Genomic DNA, 8,902 nt, shown 5'->3' on the forward strand with positions numbered 1-8,902 from the left:
TCAGGAGACAAATCTGAGGAGGTGATGGAATCCTGACTCCCGTTATGCGAAAACGCTCCCTAATGACCTGTGACCAAAACAAGGAAATGAAAGGACGTGTCCACTGCTAGCGCCTCGTGGCACAAAGTGGTAAAGCAGCAGTACCGCAGTACTGTGATCTGAATTCTCTGCTCATGACCTGAGTTCTATCACAGCGGAAGCTGGTTCAAGGTTGACTCAGCCTTCCATTCTTCCAAGGTCGGTCAAATGAGTCCCCAGCTTGCTGCGGGAAAGTATAGAGGACTGGGGAAGGCAGTGGCAAACCACCCCGTCAAAAGTCTGCTGTGAAAACATTGTGAAAGCATCGTCACCCCAGAGTTGGAAACGACTGGTGCTTGCACAGAGGGCTACCTTTACCTTAAGAGCCCCGTGGCGCAAAGTGTTACAGCTGCAGTACTGCAGTCCTAAGCTCTGCTCACAACCTGAGTTCAATCCCAGCAGAAGCTGGGTTCAGGTAGCTGGCTCCAGGTTGACTCAGCCTTCCATCCTTCCGAGGTCAGTAAAATGAGTCCCCAGTTTGCTGGGGGGGAAGCGTAAAAGACTGGGGAAGGCAATGGCAAGCCACCCAGTCAAAAGTCTGCCGTGAAAACGTTGTGAAAGCAACGTCACCCCAGAGTTGGAAACGACTGGTGCATGCACAGGGGACCTTTCCTTTCCTTTCCACTGCTAGTATTCTGTGCATACCTGGCTACCATTAAAGATACACAAAGGTGAGTAAAATAGAAAGACGGTGGCAGTCTGACAGGAAGTGGCTGGGATTGCCCTCTCTGGACAAATCCCCAGGTGGGGGCAGGGGATCCCCCGGTTTGGAGGCCCTCCCCCCCAACTTTAGGGGTCCTGACCAGCTCCCGCCCCCCCCCCCCCCCCGCCCCTGGTTTCCCCCCTGCTTGCAGCCCTCCCAGCCTGCACGCGCAGCCAGCAACTGAGCCGCTCTTTGCCCGACTTGCCTGGTGCGGCTGCTGCTGGCATCGTCGCCAAGTTTGCCTCTCTCTGCCTCTCCCCCACAGCTTGATCAAAGGGGCTTTGGATAAGGGGCCTGTGGCTGCATTGGGGAGCTGCAGGTGGCAGGAGGGGCGCTCAGACTCTCAGATAATTTGCGAGGAGGCCCCGAGATTTTGACTGCCTAGGGGCCTCTACAGGGTTTCATCCAGCACTGCTTGCCAGGGGAGGGGGGCACTACTCTTTAAATCCCTTTCCCAAACCAGGCCAGCCAGTGGCTTGAAGAACACATTTAAAGTTGCTTTCTTTCTACCTCCCCCTCCTTCCTTCCTTCCTTCCTTCCTTCCTTCCTTCCTTCCTTCCTTCCTTCCTTCCTTCCTTCCTTCCTTCCTTCCTTCCTTCCTTCCTTCCCTCCCTCCCTCCTTCCTCCCTCCCTTCTTCCTTCCTTCCTTCCTTCCTTCCTTCCTTCCTTCCTTCCTTCCTTCCTTCCTCCCTCCCTCCCTCCCTCCCTCCCTCCCTCCTCTTTCTTCCTCTCTCCCTCCCTGTATTTTTAGGTAGATACACCACATTTTTAACATAGCATCCAGTGCCCCTCCTCAAAACACCCTTCAAGTTTCAAAAGGATTGGACCCGGGGCTCTAATTCTATGAGCCCCCAAAGAAGGTGCCCCTATCCTTCATTATTTCCAACGGAGGGAAGGCATTTCAAAGGTGTGCTGTCCCTTTAAATGTGATGGCCAGCACTCCCTTGGAGTTCAATGATGCTTGTCACAGACTCTTAAGACTCTTAAGATCACTACAACTGTCAGGGAGTCTGCTGGTTGCCTTTTATCGTAGTTCCATTGAGAGCATTTTATCTTATTGCCTCTGCGCGTGGTTTGGGAGCTGCACGGAAGCAGAGAGAAGGGTGCTCCAAAGAGTGATGGTGAGAGCACAGAAGATTTGTGGATGTTCTCTCCCCTCATTGGTGGATCTGTATAATATGGCATGTAAAAGGAAGATACAAATGATCCTAAGGGACCATACACATCTGGGCCATTTGCTTTTTGAGATCTTACCGTCAGGTAGACGATATAGAGTGTTGAAGGCTAGGACAAACAGATTTAAGGACAGTTTCTATCCAAGTGCTGTGGTTAGGTTAAATGCAGGGTTATGAAGGATTATCTGTTTTAGATGTATTTAATGGTTTAAATGGTTTTAATGGTTTTATGAATGTTTATTTAATGGTTTAAATGGTTTTAATGGTTTTATGAATGTTTATCCGTTTTAGATGTATTTAAATGGTTTTAATGGTTTAAATGGTTTAATGGTTTTAGATGTATTTAAATGGTTTATGAATATGTGTGTTTGATGTGTTGGTATGTTTGTGGAAGAGCACCTCATTTCGTTGCTCTCTTTTTGTTGAGAACAATGACAATAAATTCATCTATCTATCTATCTATCTATCTATCTATCTATCTATCTATCTATCTATCTATCTATCTATCTATCTATCTATCTATCATCACAGCCTTGCTCTTGGCTCCACCCCCAAAGTCTCCTGACTCCACCCCCAAAGTCCCCAGATATTTCTTGAATTGGACTTGGCAACCGTATCTGGAGAGCAAAGGCAGAGTTCATCGCAGCTGGCTTGGGTGGGGAGGATTCCTCCAATAAGGGAAGAACAAGCAGGCCATTGAAGGCAGAGGGATGGGGAGGCCAGGCATGTGCGAAAGCAGAACTTAGAGCGCTGACGCCAGCGGCCAGCGGGGGGCAGAGAAACAGGCAGCAGCCTGCATCCTTCTCATTCTTGGGAACCAATTATCTCGCCAGCCATGACAAGGGAGGGAAGCGGCTTTCCTGCAACAGGAGGAATCTTTCCCCCTCCTGTCTGGAAGAGAAGAGCCCAGCTGCCTCTTCCTCATCTGCAAGAGATCCGCCAAAGAGTCCGGGCTGCTTACGGAGCTGGCCCTGCCACGAGGCAAACTAGGCGACGGTCTAGGGTGCCGGCTTTTAGGGCGCAACAAATTGGGCACCCCACATGGGGACATTATCAGTGCGGGGGCGGGGGCAGAAGTTAACCTTGCCTAGGGTGCCAGAGAGTGTAGGGCAGGGGTGGCCAAACTGTGGTTCAGTAGCCACATGTGGCTCTTTCACACATATTGTGTGACTCTCAAAGCCCCCACTGCCCTACTGGCCAGCTTGGAGCCAGCTTGGAGAAGGCATTTGTCTCTTTAAATCACTTTCCCAAACCAGGCCAGCCACTGGCTTGAAGAACACATTTAAAGTTGCTTTCTTTCTACCTCCCTCTACCTCCTTCCTTCCTTCCGTCCCTCCTTCCTCCCTCCCTTCTTCCTTCCTTCCTTCTTTCCTCCCTCCCTCCCTTCTTCCCCCTTCCCTCCTTCCTTCCTTCCTTCCTTCCTTCCATCCTCTCTCCCTTCCTTCCTCCTTCCCCTCTTCCTCCCTTTTTCCTCCCTTCCTTCCTCCATCCCTTCTTCCTCCCTCCCTCCCTTCTTTCTTCCTTCCTTCCTTCCTCCCTCCCTCTCTCTCCCTTCTTCCTCCTCTTTCTTCCTCCCTGCCTCCCTTCTTCCCCCTCCTTCCTTCCTTCCTTCCCTTCTTCCTCCTTTCTTCCTCCCTCTCTCGCTCCCTCCCTTCTTCCTCTCTCCCTTCTTCCTCCTCTTTCTTCCTTCCTCCCTCCCTTCTTCCCCCTCCCCCTTTCCTCCTTCCTTCCTTCCTCTCTCCCTTCCACCCTTCCTTCCTCCTTCCCTTCTTCCTCCTTCCTTCCTCCCTCTCTCCCTCCCTCCCTTCTTTCTCTCTCCCTTCTTCCTCCTCTTTCTTCCTTCCTCCCTCCCTTCTTCCCCTCCCCTCTTCCTCCCTTCTTCATTCCTTCCTTCCATCCTCTCTCCCTTCCACCCTTCCTTCCTCCTTCCCTTCTTCCTCCTTCCTTCCTCCCTCTCTCTCTCCCTCCTTCCCTTCTTCCTCTCTCCCTTCTTCCTCCTCTTTCTTCCTTCCTCCCTCCCTTCTTCCCTTCTTCCCCTCCCCCCTTCCTTCCTTCCTTCCTCTCTCCCTTCCACCCTTCCTTCCTCCTTCCCTTCTTCCTCCTTCCTTCCTTCCTCCCTCTCTCCCTCCCTTCTTCCTCTCTCCCTTCTTCCTCCTCTTTCTTCCTTCCTCCCCTCCCCCCTTCCCTCCTTCCTCCCCCCTTCCCTCCTTCCATCCTCTCTCCCTTCCACCCTTCCTTCCTCCTTCCCTTCTTCCTCCTCCCTCTCTCTCTCCCTCCCTCCTTCCCTTCTTCCTCTCTCCCTTCTTCCTCCTCTTTCTTCCTTCCTCCCTCCCTTCTTTCCCCTCCCCCTTCCTTCCTTCCTTCCTTCCTTCCTCCTTCCCTTCTTCCTCGTTCCTTCCTCCCTCCCTCTCTCTCCCTCCCTCCCTCCTCTGGTTTGCCAGCAGTGCCGAATTAAAGCCTGTGGAGGCCTTTAGGCATTCAAAATCCCAGGGCCCCCCTTGCAAATGCCTTCAGAGTGGGAGTGCCCCCGCTGCCACGCACGGCCCCACTGCAGCCTGCAGGCCCCTTCTCAGAAGCCCTTTGACCAAGCTGCGGGGGAGAGGCAGCAAGAGGCAAACTTGGCCACGCCAGCAGCAGCCACTCCAGGCAAGTCAAGCAAAAGCGGCCCAGTTGCTGGCTGTGCGTGGGGCTCCGAGAGCTGTAAGCGGGGGGGGGGGGGGAACGGGAAGACAGCCTGGGGCCCCTAAAGGCATGGGGGCCCCTAGGCCAGTACCTCCTTGGCCTAATTGTTAATCCAGCCCTGTTGGCCAGGGGCAGGCCTTTTCTTGTAGCAGGAACTCCTTTGCCTCTTAGGCCACACACCCCTGATGTAGCTAATCCTCCAAGAGCTTACGGGGCTCTTCATACAGGGCCTACTGGAAGCTCCAGGAGGATTGGCTACATCAGGGGTGTGTGGCCTAATAGGCAAAGGAGTTCCTGCTACCAAAAAAACCCTGGTGGGGGGGAGGATCATGGTTGAATGAAAAGGAAAGGTCCCCTGTGCAAGCACCAGTCGCTTCCGACTCTGGGGTGACGTTGCTTTCACACTGTTTTCACGACAGACTTTTTACGGCGTGGTTTGCCCTTGCCTTCCCCAGTCATCTCCACTTTCCCCCCAGCAAGCTGGGGACTCATTTGACCGACCTCGGAAGGATAGAAGGCTGAGTCAACCTGGAGCCGGCAACCTGAGACCAGCTTCCGCCGGAATCAAACTCAGGTCGTGAGCAGAGAGTTCAGACCACAGTACTGGAGTACTGCTGCTTTACGGCTCTGTGCCACGGGGCCGCTATGGTAGAATGGGGAGCCCCCTGAAACAGCTTGCTATGACAGTGGGGAAGAATGTGTTGGCAAAGGGGGGGGGGCGTCAACTGGATGGGGGTCATTTGCAGGGCAATCAAGAACCAAAATGGTTAGCGCAAACCAAATTTCGGGTCTTTTGTTAAAAACAGTATACAGAACTTCAATGTTACATAAATTCAATGTTCAATACTGGTATTTTTAAAACAAATGGTTAAAAGCATTTAAGGGCCCAACGTTTGCTTCGTTACAAATTGATGTGCCTTACAGTGGTTCTGATCGAGAACACGCAGCCAGTGTTGCCTCTAAGCTGAGTTAGTGTGAGCTAGCTCACAGTCTTTTAACCTCCAGCTCACACATTTTTGTCTGAGCAGTCGGGTTAGAATGGATAAAAGGAAGTCCTTCTTCGCCCAAAGGGTGATTAACATGTGGGATTCACTGCCACAGGAGGTGATGGTGGCTACAAGCATAGCCAGCTTCAAGAGGGGACTGGATAAGCATATGGAGCAGAGGTCCATCAGTCGCTCTTAGCCACAGCGTATTGTTGGAACTCTCTGTCTGGGGCAAGTGATGCTCTGTATTCTTGGTGCTTGGGGGGGCACAGTGGGAGGGCTTCTAACCCCACTTGTGCACCTCCTGATGGCACTTGGGTTTGTTTGGGGGGGGGGTGGCCACTGTGTGACACAGAGTGTTGGACTGGATGGGCCATTGGCCTGATCCAACATGGCTTCTCTTATGTTCTTCTGTGACACAGAGTGTTGGACTGGATGGGCCACTGGCCTGATCCAACATGGCTTCTCTTGTGTTCTTCTGTGACACAGAGTGTTGGACTGGATGGGGCACTGGCCTGATCCAACATGGCTTCTCTTATCTTCTTCTGTGACACAGACTGTTGGACTGGATGGGTCACTGGCCTGATCCAACATGGCTTCTCTTATCTTCTTCTGTGACACAGAGTGTTGGACTGGATGGACCATTGGCCTGATCCAACATGGCTTCTCTTATGTTCTTCTGTGACACAGAGTGTTGGACTGGATGGGGCACTGGCCTGATCCAACATGGCTTCTCTTATCTTCTTCTGTGACACAGAGTGTTGGACTGGATGGGCCACTGGCCTGATCCAACATGGCTTCTCTTGTGTTCTTCTGTGACACAGAGTGTTGGATTGGATAGGCCACTGGCCTGATCCAACATGGCTTCTCTTATGCTCTTATGTGTGCCACAGAGTGTTGGACTGGATGGGCCACTGGCCTGATCCAACATGACTTCTCTTATGTTCTGTGGCGGAACCGGCCCGATTCTGCCTTCAGACCCGGTCCCGTCAGCTCCCTATGGAGTCGCCAACTCCTGGAGGGAGCTATGTCTCCTCCTGCCCCTTGGGCGCGCTGCCACCACCTGCTCAGTCCCGGGGTTCAGATTGAGAGGAACAGGACTCCCAATCCCCCTCTCCAGCTATGAGGCTAGGCCTCAAGGTCCTCTGCCACCCTGCACTTGGGTTTCACAGAATAATAATATAATAATAATAATAATAATAATATTTTATTTTTATATCCCGCCCTCCCCGCCAGGCGGGCTCAGGGCGGCTAACAGACATGGGGATCCCATGATTCACATAAAACAACATAAACAGTTTTAAATATATCAGTCACAAATACATTATTTAAAATAGTTAAAATATATAAAATGGTGCTAAAATACTGTATCATAATGTACGCAAGATGGCTAGATGTCCATTCGTTGGATTAATCAAGTTCTATCTCAAAAGCCAGCTGGAAAAGAAATGTTTTGCAAGCCCTGCGGAACTGGTTCAGGTCCCGCAGGGCTCGCACCATCTCAGGAAGGTCGTTCCACCAACGAGGGGCTATCACCGAGAAGGCCTGCTCCCTGGTAGCCTTCAACCTAGCTTCTCTTGGCCCAGGGATTGTTAGTAAGTTCTGAGAACCAGATCTCAGCGCTCTCTGGGGCACATATGGGGAGAGGCGGTCCTTTAGGTAGGCAGGTCCTCGGCCATATAGGGCTTTAAAGGTGATGACCAGCACCTTATAGCGAACACGGTAGACAACCGGCAGCCAATGCAGATCCCGCAGCCCAGGCCGCGCAGGTTCCCACCGTGGTAGTCCCTCCAGTAGCCTGGCCGCCGCGTTCTGGACTACCTGAAGTCTCCGTGTTCGGTATAGGGGCAGCCCCATGTAGAGGGCATTGCAGTAGTCCAATCTCGAAGTGACCGTTGCGTGGATCACAGTTGCTAGGTCGGTGCGCTCCAAGAAGGGAGCCAACTGCCTCGCCCTCTTAAGGTGAAAGAAGGCGGATCTAGCAGTGGCGGCTACCTGGGCCTCCATTGATAAAGAGGATTCCAGTAGCACTCCCAGGCTCTTGACTTTGCGCACTGGTACCAGTGGCGCACCGTCAAAGGCCGGTAAAGTGATCTCCCCTCCCGGTCCGCCGCGGCCCACGCAAAGGACCTCAGTCTTCGCCGGATTCAACTTCAGCCCGCTCAGCCTGAGCCAGTCAGCCACGGCTTGTAATGCCCGGTCCAAATTTGTAGAGACATCGCCAGCCCGGCCGTCCATCAATAGATAGAGCTGGGTGTCATCTGCGTATTGATGACAACCCAGCCCATACCTCCGTGCAGTCTGGGCAAGGGGGCGCATAAAGATGTTAAACAACATCGGGGAGAGAACTGCCCCCTGAGGCACACCACAATGAAGTGGGTATCTCTGAGACAGCTCCCCCCCAATTGCCACCCTTTGTCCCCGACCATCAAGAAAGGAGGAGAGCCACTGTAAGGCTAGCCCCCGAATTCCTGCGTCGGCGAGGCGGCGGGTCAGCAGCTGATGGTCGACCATATCGAACGCAGCCGATAGGTCTAGCAACAGCAATACCGCCGAGCCGCCTCGATCCAGTTGTCGTCGGAGGTCATCCATGAGGGCGACCAGGACTGTTTCCGTCCCATGGCCCGGGCGGAAGCCGGACTGGCATGGGTCTAGGACGGAAGCGTCCTCCAGAAATTCCTGTAACTGCACCGCCACAGCCCTCTCGATAATTTTGCCCAAAAAGGGCAAGTTTGAGACCGGCCGGTAGTGTGCCAATTCGGCCGGGTCTGATGACGGTTTTTTCAGGAGAGGGCGGACCAATGCCTCTTTCAGGGGTGTTGGAAAAACGCCTTCTGAAAGGGATCGATTTATAATATCCCGTATAGGATATCTTAATTCCTCCTGGCAGGCCTTAATTAGCCAGGAGGGGCATGGGTCCAGATCACAAGTTGTGGATCGTGCAGTGCCAAGAATTCTGTCGACTTCCTCCAAGCTGAGCGGGTCGAAGCAATCCAGAGTTAACTCAGAAGACACGCATTGGGTTTCGAGTCCACTTACTGCCTCAAAATTGGCGGGGCAGTCCTGGCGGAGCGATTGGACCTTATCCGCAAAGAATTTTGCAAAAGCCTCACAGCCAATCTCCAATTCCTTAGCTTTTGAATTGCCTTGAGGCAATGTAGTCAGATTCCGAATTATTCTAAATAATTGGGCTGGGCGCGAATTTGCGGATGCAATCTTAGCCGCAAAGTATGTTTTCTTTGCGGCCTTGATTGCCATCTCATAGGACTTCATAAACT

This window comes from Heteronotia binoei, chromosome 13, assembly GCF_032191835.1.
Source record: "Heteronotia binoei isolate CCM8104 ecotype False Entrance Well chromosome 13, APGP_CSIRO_Hbin_v1, whole genome shotgun sequence".
Lineage (NCBI taxonomy): Eukaryota > Metazoa > Chordata > Lepidosauria > Squamata > Gekkonidae > Heteronotia > Heteronotia binoei.